General features: G+C 51.2%; 1 long non-coding RNA gene, 3 other non-coding genes and 2 pseudogenes across 4 annotated transcripts; 2 read left to right on the forward strand and 4 right to left on the reverse strand.

The window, feature by feature from the left end:
• Positions 1-1,925: 1,925 nt before the first annotated feature.
• Positions 1,926-7,193, reverse strand: LOC103245206 (forkhead box protein O1 pseudogene; annotated as a pseudogene).
• A 68-nt stretch (positions 7,194-7,261) lies between these two features.
• On the forward strand, positions 7,262-18,578 carry LOC140709935 (uncharacterized). Its single transcript, XR_012090723.1, has 2 exons — positions 7,262-13,534; positions 17,704-18,578. It is a non-coding gene; the product is annotated as an uncharacterized lncRNA (long non-coding RNA).
• Positions 7,975-8,056, forward strand: TRNAL-AAG (transfer RNA leucine (anticodon AAG)). Its single transcript has one exon. It is a non-coding gene; the product is annotated as a tRNA-Leu (tRNA).
• On the reverse strand, positions 8,385-8,457 carry TRNAV-CAC (transfer RNA valine (anticodon CAC)). Its single transcript has one exon. It is a non-coding gene; the product is annotated as a tRNA-Val (tRNA).
• Positions 18,579-19,422: 844 nt separating the features above from the next.
• Positions 19,423-19,966, reverse strand: LOC119623176 (large ribosomal subunit protein uL23 pseudogene; annotated as a pseudogene).
• A 716-nt stretch (positions 19,967-20,682) lies between these two features.
• On the reverse strand, positions 20,683-20,755 carry TRNAV-AAC (transfer RNA valine (anticodon AAC)). The gene has a single exon. It is a non-coding gene; the product is annotated as a tRNA-Val (tRNA).
• Between the last annotated feature and the right edge of the window lie 6,884 nt (positions 20,756-27,639).

Consider the following 27,639-nt stretch of genomic DNA (forward strand, 5'->3'; position numbering starts at 1 on the left):
CTGCACTCCAGGCCTGGGTGACAGAGAGTCCCTGTCTCAAAAACAAAGAAACAAACAAAAAACCCAAACAACAACAACAAACAAAACCAAACCAAAGAAAACTACAACCCTATTAGGTATAATAAATAAATTTAGCAAGAATGGAGGATACAAAATCAATATACAAAAATTAATTGTATTTCCTTTTCTTTTTTTTAATTTTTGAGAAGAAGTCTTGCTCTGTCGCCAGGCTGGAGTGCAGTGGCACAATCTCAGCTCACTGCAACCTCCCTCCATCTCCTGGGTTCAAGCGATTCCCCTGGGTTCAAGCCCCCAAGTAAATGGGATTACAGGTGCCTGCCACCACGCCTGGATAATTTTTTTGTATTTTAGTAGAGACAGGGTTTCACCGTGTTGGCCAGGATGGTCTCGATCTCCTAACCTCGTGATCTGCCCTCCTCAGCCTCCCAAAGTGCGGGGATTACAGGTGTGAGCCACTGTGCTCAGCCTCTTTTCTTTCTTTCTTTAATTTTTTTTTACCTACCGGTAACTAGTTTTGTTACTTGAAATTGTATTTCTTTAAACTAGCAATAATTCAAGAATGAAATTAGGTAAGCAATTCCATTCACTATAGTATCAAAAATTTAAAAAATACTTAGAAATAAATATTTAGGCTGGGCGTGGTGGCTTGCACCTGTAATCCCAGCACTTTGGGAGGCCAAGGCAGGCAGATTACCTGTGGTCGGGAGTTCGAGACCAGCCTGGCCAACATGGAGAAACCCCTCTCTAGTAAAAATACAAAATTAGCTGGGCATGGTAGTGTGCACCTGTAGTCCCAGCTCCTTGGGAGGCTGAGGCAGGAGAATCACTTGAACCAGGGAGGCGGAGGTTTTGGTGAGCTGAGATCATGCCACTGCATTCCAGCCTAGGCAACAAGAGCGAAACTCCATCTCGAAAAAAAAATTATAACAATTTAAATAAATAAATAAATAAATATTTTTAAAAGCAGTGTGGGCCTTGTATTCTGAAAATTATAAAACATTTTTTGGAGTGCAGTGGTGTGATGTCAGCTCACTGCAACCTCTGACTCCCGGGTTTAAGTGATTCTCCTGCCTCAGCCTCCCAAGTAGCTGAAATTACAGGCACTGGTTACCATGCCTAGCTAATTTTCGTATTTTTAGTAAAAAATAATAGGCTACTGTGCTCGGCCTATAAAACATTATTAAAATAAAGAAGATCAACTAGTTGTGGTGGCTCACGCCTATAATCTCAGCACTATGGGAGGCTAAGGCAGGAGGATTGTTTGAACCCAGGAGCTCGAGACCAGCCTGAACAACATAGGGAGACCTCGTCTCTAGAAATAATAATAATGATGATGATGATAATAATAATAATAATTGGCTAGGCACAGTGGCTCACGCCTGTAATCCCAACAATTTGGAGGCTGAGGCAGGTGGATCACTTGAGGTCAGGAGTTCAACACCAGGCTGACCAACATGGTGAAACGCTGTCTCTACTAAAAATACAAAAATTAGCTGGGTGTGGGCCGGGCGCGGTGGCTCACATCTGTAATCCCAGCACTCTGGGAGGCTGAGGCGGGTGGATCACGAGGTCAGGAGATCGAGACCATCCTGGCTAACACAGTGAAACCCCATCTCTACTAAAAATACAAAAAATTAGCCGGGCGTGGTGGTGGGAGCCTGTAGTCCCAGCTACTCGGGAGGCTGAGGCAGGAGAATGGCGGGAACCCGGGAGGCGGAGCTTGCAGTGAGCCGAGATTGCACCACTGCACTCCAGCCTGGGTAACAGAGCGAGAATCCATCTCTATCTAAATAAATAAATAAATACATAAATAAAGCTACAGTAATCAAGATGAATGGTATTGGCATAAAGATAGGCATATAGACCAGTGGAACAGAATTGAGAGCGCAGAAACAAACCTTACATTTCTGGCCAGTTGATTGTATTCTCTTGATAGTTTAATATAATTTTTACTGAAGTAAAATATGCCATGAACGCACCCATGCAGCCACCACCCAGATCAACAAATAGAACATTCCCAGCGCCGCAGAACCACCCCTGGTGTTCCCTCGGTCAGTATCCTGCTCTTCTTAAACGCAGCTACGCTTTTGACTTCTCACACCTACATTCGTTTTTGAGCTTCACATAAATAGAATAACCCCTATGTAGTTTTTGGTGTCTTGATTCATTCTGCTACTGTTATATTTTTATATTTGTTCACGTTGTTACATGCAGCAGTGTGGTTTTTTTGTTTTTTTTGTTTTTTTTTTTTTGCTGCACATTATTTTTAAAGTTGAGATATAATTCATGTATCATAAAATTCACCTTTAAAAGTGTACAATTTGGCCAGGTACAGTGACTCACGCCTGTAATCCCAGCACTTTGGGAGGCCAAGAAGGGCAGGTCGCTTGAGCTCAGAAGTTCTAGGCCAGCCTGGGCAACATGGCAAAACCCCATCTCTACAAAAAATAGAAAAAGTAGCAGGACGTAGTGGTATGTGACTGTAGTCCCAGCTACTTGGGAGGCTGAGGGGAAGATTACTTGAGCCCAGGAGGTCGAGGCTGCAGTGAACTGAGATGGTGCCATGGCACTCCAGCCTGGACAATAGGGCCAGACCTTGTCTCAAAAAATAAATGAATAAAGTAAAATAAAATAAAAGCATGTTCAATAATGTGCAGTCATTACCAGCAGCTAATTTCAGAACATTCTAATCACCCCCAAAAGAAGCCCCAAGTCCATTAGCCATCATTCCTCACTTTCCCTCTCCCCAGCCCCTGGTAATCTACTTTCTGTCTCTATGGATTTACCTACTCTGGACATTTCATATAAATTGAATCATATAATACAGGGCTTTTCATATATGGCTTCTTTCACTTAGCATACTATTTTTGAGGTTCATTTATATTGTACCACATACTAATATTTCATTCTTTTTTACGGCTTAGTAATATTGTATTGTTGACCAGGCGTGGTGTCTCACACTTTTAATCCCAGCACTTAGGGATGCCAAGGTAGGAGGATCCCTTGAGCCCAGGAGTTCAAGACCAGCCTGTGCAACATAGGGAGACCCCTGTCTCTATCAAAAAATTTTATAATATTAGCCATGTGTGGCAGCTCACACCTGTAGTATGAGCTACTTGGGAGGGTGAGGCAGGAGGATTGCTTGAGTCCAGGAGATCAAGGTTGCAGTGAACTGTGATCACACCACTGCACTCCAGCCTGGGAAACAGGGTGAGGCCCTGTCTCAAAAAAAAAAAAAAAAAGTTTAGCTTTGTGTGAATATACTGCATTTTATTGATCCCTTCATTAATTCATGGAAATTTGAGTTGTTTCTGTTTTTTTTTTTTTTTTTTTTTTTTTTTGAGACAAGTTCTCACTCCGTGCCCCAGGCTGCAGTGACACAACCTTGGCTCACCGCAACCTCCACCTACTGGGTTCAAGTTAGCTTCCTAACTTAGCCTCCCAAGTAGCTGAGACCACAGGGGGACACCACCATGCCTGGCTAATTTTTTTTTTTTTTTTTGAGACAGAGTCTTGCCCTGTTGCCCAGGCTGGAGTGCAGTGGCTGATCTTGGCTCACTGCAACCTCTGCCTACCGGGTTCACGCCATTCTCCGGCCTCAGCCTCCCAAATAGCTGGGACTACAGGTGCCTGTCACCATGGCCGGCTAATTTTTTTGTTTCACCGTGGTAGCTAGGATGGTCTCAATCTCCTGACCTCGTGATCCGCCCGCCTTGGCCTCCCAAAGTTCTGGGATTACAAGCAGGAGCCACCGTGCCCAGTCATAATTTTTGTATTTTTTTATAGAGACGGGGTTTTGTCATGTTGCCTAACCTGGTCGCAAACTCCTGACTGCAAGCAGTCCATCTGCCTTGGCCGCCCAAAGTGCTGGAATTACAGGCCTGAGCCATACTGCCAGCCTTTGTTTCCACTTATTAGTTATCGTGAAGAATTATACTATAAACATTTTTGTGGAAGTTTTTTTTTCTTTTTCTTTCTTTCTTTCTTTTTTTTTCTCTTTTTTTTGAGATAGAGTCTCGCTCTGTCGCCCAGGCTGGATCGAGTGGTGGTGCAATCTCGGCTCACTGCAACCTCTGACTCCCTGGTTCAAGCGATTCTCCTGCCTCCATCTCCCGAGTAACTGGGACTACAGGCACCCACCACCATGTCCAGTTAAGTTTTGTATTTTTAGTAGATACGGGGTTTCACGATGTTGGCCAGGATGGTCTTGATCTCCTGACCACGTGATCCACCCGCCTCAGCCTCCCAAAGTGCTGGGATTACAGGCGCAAGCCACTGCGCCCGGCCAATCTGAAGTACTTTTAAGCATAGCCTGGTTGCTAATTCTCAGCCTGACACCCAGCTAGCTATGTGGCCTCCTCTTGACACTGTGCAGGGCGCTTTGGTTGGGCAACACATTGTGGCGGTTAAAATTCAGCGTCTCCATCCATAAGGTCATTCCAAACGAAGACTTGGATTCCACGTCACAATCCCAGTGCTCAGTGAGCATGCCGTCCACGTCACTTGGGAGCCTCCCCTGGTGGAGGAGGCCCATTCTGCCATAGCCACTGCAGCTGCTCACGGAGGAGTAGCCCCCAGGGCACTCGTCTGCATGGGGTGGGGCAGAGGCACTTGTAAAGGTGTCTCCTCTGGGGTCAGGTGGTTCATACCTGAGGTGTGGGGCTTGATGTTTCCCATGTGAGGCAGGGCATGGCCATCAACTGCAGATGTCTGCTGAGCGTGTCCAGGGTGGGTATGGGAGCTGGGAGGCATCATTTTGTTGTGAGATGCCTGGCTGCCATAGGTCGACGTGACTGAATGAAGGCCCATCACGATTGGCCCAGAACCCGGCTGTTGGGTTGGGCTACCCCAGGATCCGCTGGTGTCATGCTTGTGGGGAAAGAAAGAGAGATCAGACTGTTACTGTGTCTATGTAGAAAACGGAAGACATAAGAAACTCCATTTTGTTCTGTACTAAGAAAAATTATTCTGCCTTGAGATGCTGTTAATCTGTAACCCTAGCCCCAACCCTGTGCTCACAGAGACATGTGCTGTGTTGACTCAAGGTTTAGGGGATGTAGGGCTGTGCAGGATGTGTTTTGTTAAAAATGTGTTTGCAGGCAGTATGCTTGGTAAAAGTCATCACCATTCTCCAGTCTCCAGTACCCAGGAACACAATGCACCACGGAAGGCCACAGGGACCTCTGCCCAAGAAAGTCTGGGTGTTGTCCGAGGTTTCTCCCCACTGAGACAGCCTGAGATATGGCCTGGTGGGAAGGGAAAGACCTGACTGTCCCCCAGCCCGACACCCGTAAAGGGTCTGTGCTGAGGAGGATTAGTGAAAGAGGAAGGCCTCTTTGCAGCTGAGACAAGAGAAAGGCATCTGTCTCCTGCTCATCCCTGGAAATGGAACGTTCCGGTGTAAAACCTGATTGTACATTCTATTTCCTTGGATAGAAGAAAACCGCCTTATAGCTGGAGGTGAGACATGCTGGTGGCAATACTGCTCTTTACTGCACTGAGATATTTGTGTAAAGTCAGACATAAATCTGGTCTACGTGCACATGGAGGCACAGCACCTTTCCTTAAACTTATTCATAACACAGAGGCCTTTGCCCGCATGTTTTCCTGCTGACCCTCCCCCACCATTACGCTATGGTCCTGCCACACCCCCCTCACCGAGGTAGTGGAGACAGTGACCAATAAACACTGAGGGAACTCAGAGACCAGTGCCGGCGCCGCTGGCCCTCTGTGTGCTGAGCGCCGGTCCCCTGGGCCCACTTTTCTTTCTCTATACTTTGTCTCTGTCTTATTTCTTTAGTCAGTCTGTTGTCCTACCTGACAGAAATATCCACAGGTGTGGAGGGGCTGGCCCCCTTCAATAATGTCATTATGGGGAGGAGAGTCAGGAGTCCCGCTGCACAGTTACACGGACTCACAGCTCCACAACTTGATTTGCGGTCCTGGAGCGTTTGCATAGGCATCTGGGGCAAAGGGCTCGTGTTGGACTGGCACTACGTCTATTTTTTTGTAGTTTGGCTGGGCGAATTCACACTGGTGTTTGGTGGCACAAATGAGTAGCATGGCGTCTGCTGCATCATGGTGCCAGGTCCGGACTGGGTCCACGCAGTTAATGATGTCAGTACTCAGAGAAGGTTGAGATTATCCAAACCTTTTCCACGTTTTGGGATTGCTTTTCTCAGACGTACTGGGTGGAGTAGGGGCCATCTTTGCCGAAGATGGCGGGTACCCCACAGAATGCACGTCCCCATCTCTAAGACCTTCCCCTTTGGTTATAACGGGTGAAAGTCTCCCAGTAATAGTACTAGCAATTGAGCTAGTTCGAGGGCGAAATGTACTCCAGCTATCAAAGTCATCATTGCCGTGAGAGCCAGGGCTTGCAGGCCATTTGGAAAACTGGGGTCCAGGGCTGTCCTCGGCATTCCCCTGGCTAGACTGCAGGGGTGCTTTGTTCGTGGCAGCTCGGCTTAGGCTCTGAGCGCATTTGCTGTTGTCCGTGGATGCAGCTCTTGTCCTAAGACATCTCCCACCCTTGCCGCCCTCTGGATCAAGCATCCCCCGAGCACTTTTTCCAGTTCCTTCGTTCTGCGCGCCAGTCAACTTGCTGTGTGGGAACAGAAGATGAGGACGTGAATTCCTCCGGCCCGCAGAGCTGTTGCTGTCGCCCTCATCCGTGAAGCAGGGCACGCTCTTGACCATCCACTCGCAGACCTGCCACAGCGCGAGCCGCTTCTCCGCCGAGCTCTGGGCTGCCTGGTGCTGAGGTCGGCGTGGGACAGGTCGCGCCCCGCGTTGCGATGGGACGAGCTGCTCCTGCGCTGCTGCCCCGCGAGCGGCCCGGCGGTGGCGGGGTCCCGCGTGGGTGCTGCGGCGGCGAGGAGTGCAGGCCGCCCGCCTCGGGCCCTGGAGGTCCCCGCACAGCCCCCGGGGGCGGCGTCCCGGCGATCGCGGAAGTCCTCGCTGTCCTCCAGCGGGCTCAGGTTGCTCATGTAGTCGGCGCTGACCGCGCGGGGCTGGAGGTGGCCGCGTGCGACCCGCGGAACTCCCGCCGGGGCAGCGGCTGGAAAACCGGGTCGACCTCCGTCCCCCGGAGCGCTTCGGCCCTGGGGACCTCTCCTTTCCCCGCTCCTCCCCTCGCGTCTCCTCCCCTCGCGTCTCCTCCCCTCGCGTCTCCTCCCCTCGCGTCTCCTCCCCTCGCGTCTCCTCCCCTCGCGTCTCCTCCCCTCCCGCCTCCTCCCCTCCCGTCTCCTCCCCTCTCCTCCGCCAGCCGCAGGCGAGCCAAGAACCGGGAGAGCAAAGCACCGGGCGGAGGGGAGGGGGCGCGAGGAGGAGGCGGAGATTCGGGGGACAAGGTCGGTTCCGCCTGAGACTGAAAGAAACTGGGAGCCAGGCGGGGGCGGCGGAAGCGCGAGTCCAGAACCGAGCCCGGCGGGGCCGCTGCGCGGATGGACGGCGGGCCGGAGCCCCGGGCCGGGGCGGATCCGGGCAGAGCGGGCGCCGCACTCCCGCAAACAGGGCCGTGGACCCCGCGGGCCGTGGCTCTCCCCGGAGGCGCCCCCTCTGAGCTGCTGCCTGTGGAGCGCGGCACGGAGGCTGCAGAACTACGCGGCCGCCCGACTGACGGGGTCTGCCCTGGTTTGTTTATTTTTATCTTTCTTTAAAGTAAGAGTGCAGAAGGCTTCCCCTCCTCTCACGCCACCTCTCCAAAGAGGGCCAATGTGGGTGACTTTCTGAGTGGTCCCCAAAGCAGATCCCGAGGCCTGCGCGTCGCGAATCTTCTCTGCCAGGGCGCTGGTGGAGTAGTTTCTCAGCTGGTGCCTCTGACCCAGAGAATCCTGCCGCATGGCGGTGGTTCTGGAATGCCCTGTGGATTCGCCCTAAGGCCTTGTAGGCCCGGGGACTCTGGGGATGTTGTATAAAGCAGGAAAATATGTAAATGGATCGCAGGGGAAAGGTAGCGTGGCCCAGCGGTCTAATGCGCTGGATTAAGGCTCCAGTCTCTTCGGAGGCGTGGGTTCGAATCCCACCGCTGCCAGCTTGGTGTGGTTTGTCCACTTTTGTCCCCCAATAAGGATTCGTTGGAACTTTCCTCGGGCCCCACGCTTGCTCGGGATCTGGATTCCATTTGGCAGCGCGCAGCCGTCCAGTGGACGGGCTTTGTAGGGAGTTCCTTGGCGCTGGTGTTCACAGCAAGTGAGGTGGGTTCAGTTCTTCCCAGGTTCCAGTGGTTGAGGTGGAAAGGCAACGGTATAAATACCCTGGATAGCCTTTTCTTCTTAACCAGGTGGAGATAGAGGTGGAGTGTTGTAGGCTAGTCCTAAGTGTAATACGTTTGAAGTAATGAGGTAAAAAGTAGACGGAAGTGTTTCCGCCCGGTTTTGAACCGGGGACCTTTCGCGTGTGAGGCGAACGTGATAACCACTACACTACGGAAACCCGCTTGGCTTTCGTGTGCCATCGTAATGACCCACCACACAGAGCCGTTTTTCATTTCCTCATCGTAATTCAGAGCTTCCTCCATGCGTCCCTTTGAGCTTTGTTAATGAGCATAAGCACACACACAAAGATATCTCAGCACCTGGAAGGCTGAGGCGGCAGGATAGCTGGAGCCCAGGAGGTCGAGACTGCACTGAGCTATGATTGCAGCACTGCACTCCAGCCTGGGCGACAGAGCAAGACCTTATCTCGAAAGAGAGAAAAGAAAGAAACGAGAAAAGGAAGTTTTCATGTGCAATGTGGTGGCATAAGTGGGCACGGGAGTCCTGAGAGAGGATGTCGCGGCGACAGTGGGTATGGGGGTTGAACAGCAGGGGCGCGCTGGCACCCACCATTTTCAAAGAGAAGACACATTCAGAAGAAGCTGCTTGGGGAATATGAGGCCACGCATTTGTGAGTAGAGCTGAAGCTTGTGGGTCCACAGAAATTGGAGTGGAATGAAAGAGGAAGTAGCCTAAAACACCATTTTTATTGTTCTATTGTTTGGTAGAACTCTAGATTTTCCTAGCAGCCACTGCTGTTGGACATTTAGATTACTTTCCTCCCACCAACAGTATGCAAGCGTTATGAAGGCTACTCCCTTGGCAACATTTGGCACTTTTCATTGATTTTTTTTTAACTTCTAGCCATTTGTGGGTATGTAGTATTCCTTATGGTTTAAGTTTGCATTTAGCTGATAAGAAAAGATGGGCACTTTTTCATGGGTTTATGGCCCATGTGTTTATCTTACTGTGTGAAGTATCTCTTTAAATATCTTGTCCATTAAAAACAAACAAAGAAAAAACACACAAACAAACAGAAAACCCCAAGAAACAAAAAACAAAGAACTGGCATGGCATGGTGGCTCACACCTGTAATCCCAGAACTCTGGGAGGGCGAGGTGTGTGAATTGTTTGAGCTCATGAGTTGAGACCAGTCTGGGCAACATTGGGACATCATCTCTACAGAACATCCAAAAATTAGCTGGGAGTGATGGCGTTCACTTGTAGTTTCTGTAGGTACTTGGGAGGCTGAGGTGAGAGTATTGCTTGAGCCTGAGAGATGGAGGCTGCAGTGAGCAGAGATCTCACTGCTGCACTCCAGCCTGGGTAACAGAGCAAGATCCTGTTCCAAGAAAAAAAAAAAAAAGGCTCTCATATTTTTTTTAATCTGGAAACTTCTAAATTTCAGCTTGTATGTTTAAGTGTAAATTCTATTTCATATAATTTTTTTGTTATGGTGTGAGGTTGGGATTAAGGTTAATTTCTTTCCCCTATGGATATCCAGTTGTTCCTGAACCCATTGTTGCAAAGACACTATTTCCACATTGAATTGCTTTGGTGCCTTTGGTGAAAATCAAATAACTGAGTATATGTGGGCCCAAATTCTTTTTGTTCATTTTTTGCTTTTCAATTAAAAATTTCGAATAGGCCAGGCATGGTGGCTCACCCCTGTAATCCTAGCGTTTTGGTAGGCTGAGGTAGGAGGATTGTTTGAGGCCAGGAGTTGGAAACCAGTCTGTGCAACTCAGCAAGACCACGTCTCTATAAAAAAAAAAAAAAAAATTAACTGAGCAGAGTAGTGCGTGCTTGTAGTCCTACCTAGTTGGGAGGCTGAGGCAGGAGGATTGTTTGGGCCCAGGAGTCCAAGGCTGCAGTGAGCTGTAATCACAGCAGGGCACTGCTACCTGGATGACAGAGTGAATCCCTGTCTCCAAATAAATAAACAAATAAGTAAATTAATAAATGTTTGCATTAGATGAATATGCCATGTTTTGTTTATCCATTTATCAATGAATGAACATTTATGTTGTTTCTTTTTTTTTTTTTTTTTTTTGAGACAGATTCTCACTCTTGTCACCCAGGCTGGAGTACAGAGGAGCCATCATAGCTCACTACAATCTCCACCTCCTTGGTTCAAGTGATCCACCTCAGCCTCACAAATAGCTTGGGACCATAGGTGTACACTACCACACCTGGCTAATTTTTGTATTTTTTATAGAGACGTAGTCCCTATGTTGCCCAGGCTGGTCTGGAACTCTTGGCCTGAAGCAGTCCACTCACCTTGGCCTCCCAAAGTGTTAGGATTACAGGCATGGGACATCTTGCCTAGCCTTTGTTTCCACTTTTTCGCTATAATGAAAAATGATACCATATATATTTTGTGTACATATTTTTACGTGAACAAAAAGGTATATATAAAACTCTCTTTTATATATACCTAGGAGTGGAATTGATGGATTGTATGGTAACCCTATGTTTCAATTTTTGGCATAGCAAAGTGAAACTTGAAACTAGTAATTCCACTAATACCGTTTATTTATATGATATTTCCAGAAAAGGCAGATGAAAACAGAGGAAAAGCAGATCACTTCTTGTGTACCACTGAGGCTGACAGCCAGGATTGGCTGCAGATGGGCATGTTGGAAATCTTTGTGGTAACGGAACTGTTTTAAAAGTGGATTGTGGTGAAGGTTGCAGAATCCTATGCAGTGACTAAAAACCATTGAACTGTATATTTACAATGAGTGGATTTTATTGTATTGAATTGTACCCCAATAAAGCTGTTATAGAATGCTAAACCATAAAAACAAACCCCCAAACACAGCAACAGGCAGTTCGTGTTTCCCAGGGATCAGCTCAGGTGACAGTTGCATTGTGCAAAATGATTCCTGTGACCCAGAGTATAATTAATGTTTACATAATGCTTTACTGCAGCCTTGGAGGGCAGGTAACTTGCACCTTGAAACTTGAAGGTCTTGCTAGTATTGCTTGTAATCAAAGTAAAGTCGTTGTATAAATAAACAAGGTGTGAATAAATTTAAGGAGATGCCAAGTAAATGAAGGAGATGAGCGATCACTGCGAGACTGAAGTTGGGAGGGGCGTGACGGAAGTCATCCAATCCAAAACTATCGGAATAGAGACCTTGCCAATGGATGGGTTTAAAAAACGAAAAGTGCGTGTTACAGAAACGAAATGAGGATCCGTCATAGGATCCAGTTTATGGTCAACACGGGGACGTCCACCCAATACTGTGCGTCTACAGGAGGCGCTAATGTGTGCTGATGTGTTTTGGGTGTGATGTGCAAAGTACTGGTCCTTGAGGAGATGGGGGCACTGGTTTTTATTTTCCACAGCTGTCTTTTTAAATCTAGAAGACAAAAGCTTCTGTTGACGAGCGCTCGGGGCTGCAGGAGGGTCGTGGAGTTGAATGTGCTGGCCCTCTGCAGGGGCCGCCTGTGTGTGTGTGTTTGGAGGGTGGTGAGCTCCTGCACTGGCTGTCAGGGTGCGACTTACACAACCCCTGGAGGTGGCAGTTCCTCGTCTGTAGAATGGGGTGGGAGCAGCGCCTTTCTAACAGGTGGATGACGACGGTTAGAGCAATTAACACACGCACTAGCACTAGGTAAGACTGAAGAAAAACTCACTGGATCTACAGCTGTGCCAAGGCAGCTCAGCTCCAGGCCCAGGGGACACAGCACGAAAGAAACAAAACGGACGGATCCTGCTTCCCAGAGGGGAAGGGTGGGGGTGAGGAAGAAGGGAAGACCGAGGCCGCACAGGCGGACGACGGTGGACGGCACTGCGCGATGGAGAGGGGCTTCTGCCCAGGAGATGTGGAAGAGGCGGCGCGAGGGCGCACGGAGCTGCAAGGGAAAGGCGTGTGCATGGGCTGCAGGGCCCGAGCAGGAGGCTGGGCGAGGACCGTGCGTACCCCCAGCAGCGGCAGGAAGGAGACAAGCCTGGATAGCGGGCCCGTTTGCCGCAGCCTCAGCTTCTGGTTTGTGTTCAGGAAAAGCCCGCGCTCAGCCCGGTCTCAGCCACTCCCAGGAGCGAGCGCAGATCGCGCTGCACCTGCTTGTCGTCCTCCGCTCCCGCCTTGGGAGCAGCGGCATCTCCGCGACTTCCCCGTGTCCGCGCTTTCTTCCAGGGCTTGGCAACGGGAAAGTGTCTAACAGCGGTTCAAGGAACCGCCTCTGCGCTGCAGCGGAGCGGGGACATCCCTTGGGAACGGCAGCGCGTCCTCTGGTCGCGCCCAGGAGCTTCCCGAACCTGCGAGTCCAATCGCGGGCGTCCCCCAGGCCGACGCCGGCCCGGCTCGCTTGCAGCTTGCCCTGGGAGAGGACCTGGAGCCTCTGAGGCTGACCCGAAGCCAGGGGTCCCCTGCACCTTCTCGAAACGGCTGCAGGGAGACCTGCCCCGCGCGCCTGGGAGTAGAGCAGCGCCGCAGTCCCTCTCGCTGAGCGGGATCTGCCCCTGTCTGCTGGACCTCTCCAGGGCCACGGGTGGGGGTGGTACTGTCCCCGCGGCAGCCCTCACCCAGTTCCAGGCACCGCCTCCCTGGATGGACCAGCTGTTGGAGAGGGCCGTCTCCTCTCAGAGTTGTTCTGAGCACGGAAGAGAGCCTGGGTGTTCACTGTTTTCCCAAACCCACCTGAATGTAACTCTGTGTGCTGGATGGGGTGAGGCTGGAGCTCAGAGAGGGACAGCGGTGTGAAGAGCTGCGGTGGTGGCATCTTCCCTCGGGCTTTCTGGAGAAGGCGCCTCTGAGCAGATGGGGCTTCAGCCCCAGCTCCCTGTGAGCTGTGGGCTCGTGTGGGCAGCAGCCAGCCAGGCAGCCCTTCACCTGTGCCTGGGAGGTCGCGCTGGGCTTGGGTTTCCTGGAGGTTTCACCCTGGGCATGGGCCTGGGAGTGCCAGGGCCATCTGTGAAAACGTCTGGAGGAGTTTCCTAGGGCTGCCAGAACAAAATAGCCCAGCCTGGGGCTTCAACAATACTTACTAATTTTCTCCCAGGTCTGAGGCTGCGAGTCCGAGGTCAAGCCACTGGCAGGCTTGTCTCTTCTGAGGTTTCTCTTTTTGGTTTGCAGGTAGACGCTGCTGGCTGTTTCCACACACGGTTTATTTGTTTTTTGAGACAGAGTCTCGCGCTGTCGCCCAGGCTGGAGTGCAGTGATGCAATCTCACCTCACTGCAAGCTTTGTCTCCAGGGTTGAAGAATTCTCGTGCCTCTGCCTCCCAAGAAGCTGGGATTACAGGTGTGTGTCACCAGGCCTGGCTAATTTTTGTATTTGTAGCATAGACAGGGTTTCCCCACATTGGCCAGGCTGGTGTTGAACTCCTGGGCTCCAGCAATCCTCCCACCTGGGCCTCCCAAAGTGTGGAATTACAGGCATGAGCCACAGTGCCTGGTCCCACACATAGTTTTTGTGCACACGCACCCCTGGTGTCTTTTTGTGTCCAAATTTCCTCTTCTTATAAAGGACACCAAATTAGTTTGGGGCGTACCCTAGTGACCTCAGTTTAGTGGAATTGCCTCTTTAAAGGCCGTATGTCCAAATACAGTCCTATTTTGAGGTCCTAGGGTTCAGATCTCTAAGATATGAATTATTTTGGGGGAAGGGGTGGGACACAATTGAGCCCTAGCAAGATCTTTCAGGCCTCCAGTCTGAGCTGAGCAGCAAGGCACCGTCCAAACTGCAAAGGGAGACTCTGGGGAGTTTCAAAAATGGTGTCTTCCTGGCCAGGGAGTGGCTCATGCTTGTAATCCCAGAGCTTTCGGAGGCCGAGGTGGGCCAATCATGAGGTCAAGAGATTGAGACCTCGTCTCTACTGAAAATACAGAAAAATTAGCCAGGTGTGGTGGGGCGCACCTGTAGTCCCAGCGACTGGGGAGGCTGAGGCAGGAGAATGGCATGAACCCAGGAGGCGGAGCTTGCAGTGAGCTGAGATCATGCCACTGCACTCCAGCCTGGGCAACAGAGCGAGACTCCATCTTAAAAAAAAAAAAAAAAAAAAAAAAAAGTGGGATCCTCCTGTGTCGCCTTAGGCTGAAGGTGGAAGGAAGTCATCTTCTGGGTCCTCTTTTGCTGGTTGTTTCAGCATCCAGGAGGAGAAACCGGGTTGGCGCTGCCTTTGCCCGTTTGGAAAGCCATCTGGATTCATTTCCAGTGTTGTGTGTTTCTGGAGGCGATGCATACCCAGGCCGAGGGCAAGTTTAGGGACCTGCTCTGTGACCACAGGCCAGCCACTCCCATCTCAGCCTGTTTTCACATCAACAAGATGAGGGTGAATGAGATGATCTCAAAGTCCCTGCTGGCTCTAAACTCTCAGCTTTCCTGTCCCTGAGATTCGTCCTGTTTCTAAGATCTCTGCTGAATATCCCGCCACTCAGCAGAGTGAGTGAAGCTAAGATAAAGAGCCGGTTTTCTGGGCTGTTCTTCAGTACAGGTGGAGAAGGTGGCCCATGTGACTGAGATGGGGCACCCACCCCCAAACGCCCCCCTGCCGGCATCCCCCCTGGCATGGCTTTTCTTCCTGACTCCTTGACCCCTAGAACCTGGGCCTGGGCCACAGCAGGAGCTCACAGCTGTCTGTCATCAGAGTCATTCCACCGCTGGCTCAGCTGCTCTGGGCTGGGGCAAAGCTGGCCACTGTCTCAGAAGGACTCGTAGGGTGTTCCAGAAGACAGGGAGGGCCCTGGGTAGACTGGGCCCTGCTTACTCCTCTCAAGATAGAGTCTGGGTAAGTTGGCCAGAAGAGCCATTGTCATCATTTGAGCTGGCCCGCAAAGACGAGAGCTCAAGGAGCAAAAGGCAGATTGGTACAAATTTTCACAGTGTCCTGGAGGGGGCCTCTGGGGTCACTTGGTCAAATGCTCACAACGTCTTCTGGGGAAACCAGGAGTTGAAGGCTATGCTGCCTGTGGGCCTCCCACTCTGCTCTAGTCTCTTGAGGGGTGGGGTGGGGTGAGGAGGTTCCTTATCTGTGTCTTATCTGGAACCTCTTTCCTCCTGATCACCGGACTCTAGGCCCTGAGTTTAAAACACCGGTTTTCCCCTCCAGGCATAGGCTAATCAAACTCCTGCATTGATTTCTGCTCAGGATTTGCCTGCACAGACCCTTCTTTAGACTTTAAAGTTATCCATGTCATTAATTTCATTTGTCTGTTCCCTGCTATGTGCACACTCAGTCATCCCCACTCCCCGTGTCTGCCCTGTGACCAGGGCTGTGCTTGCTCCAGCACCTGGGTCTGTGAGGGTGCCGGCGCCTCTAGACATCAGTCTCGGCCTCCTCTTGCTTTTCCCCACTGGAATCTCTGGGTTCATCCACATGGCTGCCCACCCTCATTGACGATGCACGTCCTGGTCCCCCTACATGTGGGGGTTTCTTAGGGACGTCCCAGGGGGGACCTTGCTGGGTCCAGAAGCCACAACTTGTGCTCACTTTTTGGTCATCTGCCTCCCGCTGCCTCTCTTACATTTAGAACCTGCCGCCTGGCGGCTCCCCTCTTCCCTCACGGGTCCCCACCCCTTTCTCCTGCGTCTGGAGCGGCCTCCCCAGCCCTGCACCTAGTGTGGGTTTGGGAAAAGCCCTGCATCCTTCTGAGCTCAGGGCCTGCCATAGGCCAAAGCCTTGGTCCACCCGCGATGCCGCCCCTGCTCCCTGCAGTTCTACGCTGGTGGGGCTGCGAGCGTGCGCTACCGTGGCCAGGGTGCTATCATTTCACTCAGCCATGTCTAGAGGGTGGAGTGTCACCCTTGGGTGCCAGCTCAGGACCACAGAGACGGAGGACCCTGGGGCAGGGATGCTGGGAGCACGGTTGCCTGCTCCAGGGAGGCCCAGACCTGTCTGCCCAGGTCCTCCTCATGTAAGTCTCAGCCCTGCGGACACCTGACAGTAACCACCGTGGGTCTTCGGGAGACAGTCCAACCTCCGAGCACCCCAGAAATTCGGACCTGGGTGTGGCTGCGGGTGGAGGCGAGGGCCTCGCCCACGGGGACATCAGGCCTTGGGCACTTCCCCGCTGCAGCCTCTGCCCCGCAGCGCCACCTGGCGGGCGCCTGGATGTGTTTTTTGAGGTCCCCACAATTGCGGTCCATCCTCCGCCCACAAGTGTTTCTTAGCACCCTCGACGAGCCCCTTCCCCGCACGTCCCCAACGCCGTCCTCAGCCGGGCCTCTGCTGAGCCTCTCCGCAGTGGAAGCTCCTACGCGGTCCTCCTGGGCCGGCCTGCGCTGCCGCCACGCACCTCACTCTCTTTACTGTCGCCAGCCCCCTGCAGTCCATGCTGTTATTATCCCCCTGTGACAGATCAGGACGCCCATGCACAGAGAGGCTGGCAACCTTGCCAAGGGCAGCAGGTCGGAGGCTGGAGTACAATGCACTCCACTCGCCTCTCTCCTCCACCGGCACTGGATTCGTCTGTACGGCCACATCTCTGGCTATTTCAGACCCGTGTGATGGCACAGGTTACTTAAAGAAAAACAGACAAAAAGCCACTTCTGTCCCGGGCTGGTTGGGATCGTGGCTCTCTGCTGCCCTCCAGTGGCCGTTGGTTTTCCTGGGTAGGGAAGGGCGCTGACCTCACTGACAGCAGCAGATACTCCTGTAGGGTGTTGGAGGGTCAGACTATGGAGCACAATGTGGTCAGGACGGATCCGAGGCTTTGTGTTATGGAGAAACCAGCTTAGTTTTCATACATTACACAAACACATACGCAGTCTTTCCAAATGCAGGTGCGAAACAGTTTTTAAATTTAATTCTTTTTATTTTATGTTTTATTTATTTATAGAGCCGGGGTCTCGCTATGTTGCCCAGGCTGGTCTCGAACGCCTGGGCTCAAGTGATCTGCCCGCCTCGGCCTCCCAAAGTGCTGGGATTACAGGTGTGAACCCCCTGCCCAGGTGAAAGTTAAAAACTTTTAATTTCTAGAGACAGGGTCACTGTGTTGCCCAGGCTAGAGTGGAGTGATATGATCACAGCTCACTGCAGCTCCAAACTCTTGGGCTCCAGTGATCCTCCCACCTCAGCCTTCCAAGTAGCTGGGATTACAGGCATGAGCCACCAGGCTTGGCTTAAAGCAATTCTTCATATTCACACAGGCAAAAAAAAAAAAAAAAAAAAAAAAAAAAATTGACCTATCTGATTGAAATGCAGATTCATCGCATGTATGCCCCCAAATCTCCCCAGAAACTGAACGGATCATTTAATAGCAAAGGATTAGGTAAAGTAGTTGGCAAAAACCTGGCCTGTTAGCATTTTAAACTATTAATTATAGGAAATTTCAAGCATACACAAAAATGAAGCAAGTATCACAAAGTCCCATGTCACCTAACACGCAAAAGGTTCCCGTGTTGAAACCGGGCAGTAACAGCTTTTTCCGTTTTTTTCTTCATTACTTCATATTTATGACACTGGGGACTAGAACATCCTGCCGCCATCTCCACCTGGTTACAGAGGTGCGTGGAGGAAGGACGTCTACACCGTTGCCTTCCCGCCTCGACCATCGCCACCTACGAAGGACTGAACCCACCTCACTTGCTGTAGACACCGGGGCTGACGACCTTGGCACAGAGCTGGTCCACTGGAGAGCTGTGCGCTGCCAAATGGAATCTCTGATCCCGCGCAAGCGTGGGGCCGACGGCGAGTTCCAACGATGTTTTTTTTTTGAAACCCATTGGGAAAAGGGGAGGAGTCTCAACAAGCTGGCAGCTGTGGGATTCGATCAGGGTATTGCGGCGAATCCACAGGGCATTGCAGAACAACCGCACCTTCCAGCAGGATTTCCTGGGCCAGAGGCACTGGCTGGGAACCCGCTCCACGAGCGCCCTCACAGAGAAGATATGCGAAGCGCAGGCCTAAGAATCTGCTTTGGGAGGGTCACTCAGGACGTCACTGCAGCCGTCCCCCTTTGCGGAGTGGACATGAGAACAAGGGAAGCCTTCTACACTCTCACTTAAAAAGGAAACACGAAAGACCAGATGCGGTGGCTCACGCCGGTAAGCGCAGCACTTTGGGAGGCCGATGCCGGCGGATCACTTGAGGTTGGAAGTTTGAGACCAGCCTGGGCAGCATGGGGAAACCCTGTGTCTATGAAAAATACAAAAATTAGTGTATTTTTACAATAACCCGCTTGAACCCGGGAGGGGAAGGCTGCAGTGAGCCGAGATCGCGCCATTGCCATTCGCCTGGGTGACAGAGCGACACTCCAACTCAAAATAATAATAATAATAGTAATAAAAACAGACAACAAACTGTGAGCATTTATTGATTTTATGAATTAAAAAAAGCAGAGAAAAACCCTATACATCCATTCCATTCCTTTTTTTTTTTTTTTTTTTTCTGTGAAATGTGTTCCCGAGTAGACGTTAAGCTCTGACACCAGGACCTTCAGGTGTCTGGATAAAGAGCATTGTTTTCACAAAAGTACCCGTGATTACCCAGATCTTTTGCTTGACTTCAAAAACATCTAATCCTCCTGACAGAGTCTTCACAGAGAACTGTTTGTTTGTGGTGAGGTCCAACTTACCTTTTTTTTTTCTTTTCTGGTGTCAAGTCAAAGAATCCTTCACCCAGCTCTAGGTCTAGATTTTCTCCTATGTCTTTTTGAAGTTGTATAGTTTTAAATGTGACAGTCAAGCCCACCGTCTCCTTTGGGTTCATTTTTGTCTCAGCTGCGAAGCTTTGCTAAGGTTCATTAGTTTGGCCTATGGCTGCTCCAGCACTGTTTGTTGAAAACGCGATCCTTTCTCCGTTGGATTGCTTTTGCCCTTTTTTTTTTTTTTTTTTTTTTTTGAGACGGAGTCTCCCCGTGTCGCCCAGGCTGGCGTGAAGCGGTGCGATCTCAGCTCACTGGAAGCTCCGCCTCCCGGGTTCACGCCCTTCTCCTGCCTCAGCCTCCTGAGTAGCTGGGACTACAGACGCCGCCACCTCGCCCGGCTAGTCTTTTGTATTTTTAGTAGAGACGGAGTTTCCCCGTGTTAGCCGGGATGGTCTCGATCTCCTGACCTCGTGATTCGCCCGCCTCGGCCTCCCAAAGTTCTGAGATTACAGGCGTGAGCCACGGCGCCTGACTGGCCCAGGTTTTTAAATTTTTATCTTTCTTTCTTTTTTTTTTTTTATGTTGAAAAGATATATATATATATATATATATTTAGAATTAGGCAGCTGGACTCAGTTTAGATGATCCCAATTTTGTTGGCAACATCCAAAGCGTCGTAATCAGGAGCCAGTCGAACATACGTCTTTTTCTCTCCATCAGGCCGAATCAGGGCGTTGACCTTGGCCACATCAATATCATAGAGCTTCCTCACAGCCTGTTTAATCTGGTGCTTGTTGGCTTTAACATCCACAATGAACACAAGTGTGTTGTTGTCTTCTATCTTCTTCATGGCAGACTCAGTGGTCAGCGGAAACTTGATGATAGCATGAGGGTCAAGCTTGTTTCTCCTGGGGGCGCTCTTCCGAGGATATTTGGGCTGCCTCCGGAGTCGCAGTGTCTTGGGCCGCCGGAAGGTGGGTGACGTGCGGATCTTTTTTTTTTTTTTTTTTTTTTGTGGCTGTGGACACCTTTCAACACTGCCTTCTTGGCCTTTAAAGCCTTCGCTTTGGCTTCGGCTTTAGGAGGGGCAGGAGCTTCCTTCTTCGCTTTCGGCGCCATCTTGTGAAAAGGCTTTTATCTTTCTTTAAAGTGAGAGTGTAGAAGGCTTCCCATCACTCACGCCGACTCCCCAAAGAGAGCCGATGTGGGTGACTTTCTGAGTGACCCCCAAAGCAGATCCTAGGGCCTGTGCTTCGCGAGTCCTCTCTGCCCGGGCGCTGGTGGAACGTTTTCCCATCTGGGTCCTCTGGCCCAGCGAATCCTGCCGGAAGGCGGTGGTTCTGCCATGCCCTGCGGATTCGCCCCAATGCCTTGTTGGCTCGGGGACCCTAGCGATGTTGTATAAAGAAGGGAAATATGTAAGTACACCGCCGTGAGAAAGAGAGCTAAGGCCGAGTGGTCTAAGGCGCTAGTTTAAGGCTGCAGTGTCTTCGGATCCACTACCATCTTTTTGTGATTTCTCCATTTTGTCCTCCCATGGGTTACTACAACGTTGGAACTCGCTTTGGGCCCCACGCTTGCCCGGGATCTGGATTCCATTTGGCTGCGCGCAGCCGTCCAGTGGACGGGCTTTGTGCGAAGTTCGTTGGCGCTGCTGTCCAGAGAAAGTAAGGTGGGTTCAATTCTTCCCAGGTGCCAACAGTTGAGGTACCATCTGGGGTGCCTCAACCGTTGAGGAAAGGCAACGGTATAAATACCCTTGATGGCCTGTTCTCCGTAACCAGGTGGAGATAGTGGTGAGGTGCACCAGGCTAGTTATCTGTGTAATTAATTTGAAGTAGTGAAGTGAAAAATAGAAAGTGCTGTTTCCGCCCGGTCTCGAACCGGGGACCTTTCGCGTGTTAGGCGAATGTGATAACCACTACACTACGGAAACTTGCCTGGGTCTCCTGGCCCATCATAATGAGGCACCACAACGGGCCCTATTTGATTTCTCACGGTAATTCTGAGCTTCCTCCATGCGTCCCTTTGAGCCTGGCTAATGGGCATGAGCACACGAGAAAAGGGCATTTCAGCACTTGGAAGGCTGAGACGGATGGACGGCTGGAGCCCAGGAGGTCGAGGCTGCACTAAGCTATGTTTGCGCCACTGCACTCCAGCCTGGGAGACATAGCAAGACTGTCTCGAAAGAGAGAAAAGAAGGAAAAAGCGAGAGAGAGAGACAGGAAAAGGAAGTTTTCATGCCCGACGTGGTGGCATAAGTGGGCATGGGAGTCCTGAGAGAAGCTGTAGTGGCGACCTCAGAGAGACGCGAGGCAGTCGAGCTGTCTGGGGTTGACAGTGGGCGTGGGGTTGAAGAGCAGGGGCGCTGGCACCGTTTTCTAAGAGAAGAGACTTTCAGAAGAAGCTGCTTGGAGAATATGAGGCCATGAGTTCGTGAGTGGAGCTGGAGCTTGTGGGCCTGGAGAAATTGGAGTGGAATGAAAGAGGAAGTAGCCCACAACACCATTTTCGTTGTTCCATTGTTTGGTAGAGCTCTCGATTATCCAAGCAGCCACTGCGGTTGGATATTTAGGTTATTTTCCTCCCATCAACAATGTGCAAGCGTTGTGAGGCTCCCTCCGTGGCAGCATTTGGTACTTTTCACTTATTATGATGATTATTTTTTAACTTCTAGCCATTCTTCTGGGTACGTAGTATTTCCTCATGGTTTAAGTTTGCATTTAGCTGATGAGGAAAGATGATAAGCACTTTTTCATGTGTATGACTCATTTTTTTTAAATCTTCCATTGTGAGGTGTCTCTTAAATATCTTCCATTAAAGACAAAGAAACAAAAAATAAAGAACCAAAACTGGCCTGGCGTGGCGGCTCATACCTGCAATCCCAGCGCTTTGGGACGGCGAGGCTGGTGGGTCATTTGATCCGATGAGTTCAAGGCCAGTCTGGGCAACATATTGGGACACCATGTCTACAGAAACTCCCAAAATTAGCCACGAGTGGTGGCGCACACCTGTAGTTCCTGTAGCTACTCGGGAGGCTAAGGCGGGAGTATCGGTCGAGCCTGGGAGATTGAGGCTAGAGTAAGCAGAGATGTCACTGCTGCACTGCTGCCAAGACAACAGAGCAAGACCCTGTTCCAAACACACACACACACACATACACCCATCCCAAACACTCTCCTATGTTTTTTTCCTTTTAATCTGGAAACTTTTAAATTTTCCAGCTTGCATGTTTAAGTGTAAATTCTATTTCCTATTAATTTGTTTGTTGTAGTGTGAAGTTGGGATTAAGGTTAATTTCTTTCCCTTGTGGAGATTCAGTTGTTCCTGAACCAATTTTCCCAAAGACCTTATTTCTACATTGAAATGCTTTGGTACCTTTGGTGAAAATCCAATAACTGTATATGTGGACCCTAATATTTTTGTTCATTTTTCAGTTAAACATTTCAAATAGGCCAGGCATGGTGGCTCGCCCCTGTAATCCCAGGGCTTTGCTAGGCTGAGGCAGAAGGACTGCTTAAGGCCAGGAGTTGGACACAAGCCTGTGCAACACAGCAAGACCACATCTCTACAACAAACAAACCAAGTTAGCTGGGCATGGTAGTGCCTGCTTGTAGTCCCACCTAGTTGGGAGGCTGAGGTAGGAAGATTGCTTGGGCCCAGGAGTCCAAGGCAGCAGTGAACTGTAATCACTCCAGTGCACTGCTTCTTGAATGACAGAGTGAATCCCTGTCTCCAGATAAACAAACAAACAAATAAACAAATAAATAAATGTTTACATTGTGTGAATATTCCATTTTTCTATACATTTATCAATGGATGAACTTTTTTTTTTTTCACTACTTATTTTATTTTATTTTGAGATGGAGTCTTGCTCTGTCACCAGGCTGGAGTGCAGTGGCGCAATCTCGGCTCACTGCAATCTCTGCCTCCCGGGTTCAAACGATTCCCCTGCTTCAGCCTGCAGAGTAGCTGGGACTACAGGTGTGCGCCACTACACCCGACTCATTTTTTGTTTTCTTTGTAGACACGGAGTTTCAGCATGTTGGCCAGGATTTCTCTATCTCCTGACCTTGTGATTCGCCTGCCTCGGCCTCCCAAAGTGCTGGGATTACAGGCGTGGGCCACCGTGCCTAACCTATTTATTTATTTATTTTAAGACAGGTTCTCACTCTGTCACCCAGGCTGGAGAATAGTGGTGCTGTGACAGCTCACTGCAACCTCTGCCTCCTTGTTTCAAGTGATCCTCCCACGTCAGCCTCACAAGTAGCTGGGACCACAGGTGCCCACCACCAGATGTGGCTACTTTTTGTACTTTTTGTAGAGACAGGTTCACTATGTTGCCCAGGCTGGTCTAAAACTCTTGGCCTCCAGCAGCTCACCCACCTTGGCTTCCCAAAGTGCTGGGATTACAGGTGTGAGCCACGTTGCCCACCCTTCTTTCTACTTTTTTGCTGTGATGAATAATGATCCTATGAACATTTTGTGTACAATTTTTTACATGAACACGTGTTTTCAACTCTTTTTCATGTATACCTAGGAGTGGAATTGATGGATTGTATAGTAACCCTATGTTTAACTTTTTGGTATAGCAAAGTGAAACTTGAAACTAGCAGTTCCACTACTACTGTTTATTTATATGACATTTCCAGAAAAAGCAGATTAAAACAGGGAGAAAGCAGATCACTTCTGTCTAGGGCTGAGGCCGAGACCAGGGCTGGCTGCAGATGGGCATGCTGGGAATTTTTCTGGCAAAGGAACTGTCCTAAAAGAGGATTGTGGTGATGGTTGCAGAATCCTATGCAGTGAATAAAAATCATTGAGCTGTAGATTTACAATGAGTAGATTTTATTGCATTGAATTGCACCCCAATAAAGCTGTTATAGAATGCTAAACCAAAAAAACAAACCCCCAAACACAGCAACAGGCAGTTCGTGTTTCCCAGGGATCAGCTCAGGTGACAGTTGCATTGTGCAAAATGATTCCTGTGACCCAGAGTGTAATTAATGTTTACATAATGCTTTACTGCAGCCTTGGAGGGCAGGTAACTTGCACCTTGAAACTTGAAGTTCTTGCTAGTGTTGCTTGTAATCAAGGTAAAGTCGTTGTATAAATAATCAAGATGTGAGTAAATTTAAGGAGATGTCAAGTAAATGAAGGAGGTGAGCGACCACCGCGAGACTGAAGCTGGGAGGGGCGTGACGGAAGTCATCCAATCCAAAACTGCTGGAATAGAGACCTTGCCAATGGATGGGTTTAAAAAACGAAAAATGCATGTTACAGACACGAAACAAGCATCTGTTATAGGATCCAGTTTATGGTCAACACGGGGACGTCCACCCAATACTGTGCGTCTACAGGAGGCGCTAATGTGTGCTGCTGTGTTTGGGGTGTGATGTGCAAAGTACTGGTCCTTGAGGAGATGGGGGCACTGGTTTTTATTTTCCACAGTTGTCTCTTTGAATCTAGAAGACAAAAGCTTCTGTTGAGGACTGCAGGAGGGTCGTGGTGTTGAATGTGCTGGCCCTCTGCAGGGGCCACTTGTGTGTGTGCTGGTGGGGGTGGGGGGATGGTGAGCTCCTTTGCTGGCTGTCAGGGTGCGAGTTACACAACCCCTGGAGGTGGCAGTTCCTCATCTGTAGAATGGGGTGAGAGCAGCGCCTTTCTAACAGGTGGATGACAAGGGTTAGAGCAATTAACACACGCACTAGCACTAGGTAATACTGAAGAAAAACTCACTGGATCTACAGCTGTGCCAAGGCAGCTCAGTTCCAGGGCCAGGGGACATAGCACGGGGGACACAAAACGGAAGGATCCTGCTCCCCAGAGGGGAAGGGTGGGGGTGAGGAGCAAGGGAAGACCGAGGCCTCACTGGCGGACAACTGTGGACGGCACTGCGCGATGGAGAGGGGCCTCCGCCCAGGGAGATGTGGAAGAGGCGGCGCGAGGGCGCACGGAGCTGCAAGGGAAAGGCGGGTGCGGGGGCTGCAGGGGCCGAGCAGGAGGCTGGGCGAGGACTGTGCGTCCTCCCTGCAGCCGCATGAAGGAGACAAGCCTTGAGAGGTTGCCCGTTTGCCTCGACTTCTGGTTTGTGTTCGGGAAGAGCCCGCGTTCAGCCCCATCTCAGCGGCTCCCGGGAGGGAGCGCCGGCCGCGCTGGACCCGCTCCTCGTCCTCGGCTCCCGCCTTGGGAGCAGCTGCCTCTGCCTCCCTTTCCAGGGCCGGCGCCTCCCTCCAGGGCTCGGTAACGGGAAAGTTTCTATCAGGGATTCAAGGAACCGCCTCTGGGCTGCCGCGGAGCGGGGACATCCCTTGGGAAACGCAGCGCGTCCCCTGGTCGCCCCCAGGAACTTCCCGAGCCTTTGAGTCCGCTCGCGGGAGTCCCCCAGGCCGACGCCGCCCCAGCTCGCTCGCAGCTCGCCCGCCCGGAGAGAGGACCTGGAGCCTCCGCGGCTGGCCCGAAGCCGGGGTCCCTGCACCTTCCCGCAACGGCTCCAGGGAGACCTGCCAGGCGCGCCTGAGCGCAGGGCGGCGCCGCTGTCCCCTCGCAGGAGCGGAACTGCCTCTTTCTTCTGGACCTCTCCTCTGCCAGGGGTGGGGGTGGTACTGTCGTCGGGGCAGCCCTTATCCAGCTTCAGACGCCGCCTCCCCGGATGGGCCAGCTATTGGGGAAACCCATCGGGGCCATCCCGTCTCAGGACTGGTCTGAGCACAGAGACAGCCCGCGTGCTCCTTGGTTTCCCAAACCCACCTGAGTGTAACTCTGTCCTGGATGGGGTGAGGCTGGAGCTCAGAGAGGGACAGCGGTGTGAAGAGCTGCGGTGGTGGCATCTTCCCTCGGGCTTTCTGGAGAAGGCGCCTCTGAGCAGATGGGGCTTCAGACCCGGCTCCCTGTGAGCTGTGAGCCTGTGTGGGCAGCAGCCAGCCAGGCAGCCCTTCACCTGTGACTGGGAGGTGGCGCTGGGCTTGGGTTTCCTGGAGGTTTCACCCTGGGCATGGGCCTGGGAGTGCCAGGGCCCTCTGTGAAAACGTCTGGAGGAGTTTCCTAGGGCTGCCAGAACAAAATAGCCCAGCCTGGGGCTTCAACTACAGATGGTCGTTTTCTGCCAGGTCTGAGGCTGTGAGTCCAAGATCAAGGCACCAGGAGGATTGTTTCTGGGGAGGCTTCTCTTTTTGGCCTGCGGGTGGCCGCCTTCTCTCTGTGTCCACACATGGTGTTTTGTCTGTGCACATGCACCCATGATGGCCCCGTGTGTCCACATTTCCTCTTCTTCTAAGGACACCAGTCAGGTTGGGTTGGGGTCCACCCTAGTGAACTCATTTTAGTGTGACCACCTCTTTAAAAGCCCTATGGCCAAATACGGTCACATTTTGAGGTGAAGAGGGTTGGAGTGCTAAGATGAATTTTGAGGGAAACACGATTCCACCATAACAAGACCTTTCAGGCCTGAGATCTCCAGGTGAACAGAAAGGCAGAGTCGAAACTGCAAATGGAGGCTCTGGGGGGTTCAAAAGTGTCACCTGTAGGCTGGAGGTGGGAGGAAGTGATCTTCTGGGTCCTCTTTCACTGGTTGTTCCAATGCGTCCAGGAGGAGAAACCGGGTTGGTGCTGCCTTTGCCCATTTGGAAAGCCATCTGGATTCATTTCCAGTGTTGTGTGTTTCTGGAGGCGATGCATATCCAGGCCCTGGGCACAGTTTGGGGACCCGCTCTGTGACCACAGGCCAGCCACTCCCATCTCAGCCTGTTTTCACATCAACAAGATGAGGGTGAATGAGATGATCTCAAAGTCCCTGCTGGCTCTAAACTCTCAGCTTTCCTGTCCCTGAGAGTCATCCTGTTTCTAAGATCTCTGCTGAATATCCCGCCCCTCAGCAGAGTGAGTGAAGCCAAGATAAAGAGCCGGTTTTCTGGGCTGTTCTTCAGTACAGGTGGAGAAGGTGGCCCATGTGACTGAGATGGGGCACTGACCCCCAAACGCCCCCCTGCCGGCATCCCCCCTCCCCCGGCATGGCTCTTCTTCCTGACTCCTTGACCCCTAGAGCCCTGGGCCTGGGCCACAGCAGGAGCTCACAGTTGTCTGTCATTAGAGTCATTCCACCGCTGGCTCAGGTGCTCTGGGCTGGGGCAAAGCTGGCCACTGTCTCAGAAGGACTCGTAGGGTGTTCCAGAAGACAGGGAGGGCCCTGGGTAGACTGGGCCCTGCTTACTCCTCTCAGGATAGAGTCTGGGTAAGTTGGCCAGAAGAGCCATTGTCATCATTTGAGCTGGCCCGCAAAGACGAGAGCTCAAGGAGCAAAAGGCAGATTGGTACAAATTTTCACAGTGTCCTGGAGGGGGCCTCTGGGGTCACTTGGTCAAATGCCCACAGTGTCTTCTGGGGAAACCAGGAGTTGAAGGCTGTGCTGCCTGTGGGCCTCCCACTCTGCTCTAGTCTCTTGAGGGGTGGGGTGGGGTGAGGAGGTTCCTTATCTGTGTCCTATCTGTAACCTCTTTCTTCCTGATCACTGGACTCTAGGTCCTGAGTTTAAAACACTGGTTTTCCCCTCTCAGCAGGGGTAACTGGACTCCTGCATTCATTTCCACTCAGGATTGGCCTGCACAAGGCCCTTCTTTAGCTTTAAACTTATCTATGTCTTTAAATTCATTTAGCTGTTCCCTGCTGTGCGCACACTCAGTCATCCCCTCTCTCCATGTCTGCTGTGTGAGCAGGGCTGTGCTTGCCAGGGCACCTGGGTGTGGTCGCCTCTAGACATCAATCTTGGGAACATCTCCCTTTTCCCCACTGGTCTCTGGGCTCATCCACATGGCTGTCCACCCC

Source organism: Chlorocebus sabaeus, chromosome 23 (genome assembly GCF_047675955.1).
Source record: "Chlorocebus sabaeus isolate Y175 chromosome 23, mChlSab1.0.hap1, whole genome shotgun sequence".
NCBI classification, from domain to species: domain Eukaryota; kingdom Metazoa; phylum Chordata; class Mammalia; order Primates; family Cercopithecidae; genus Chlorocebus; species Chlorocebus sabaeus.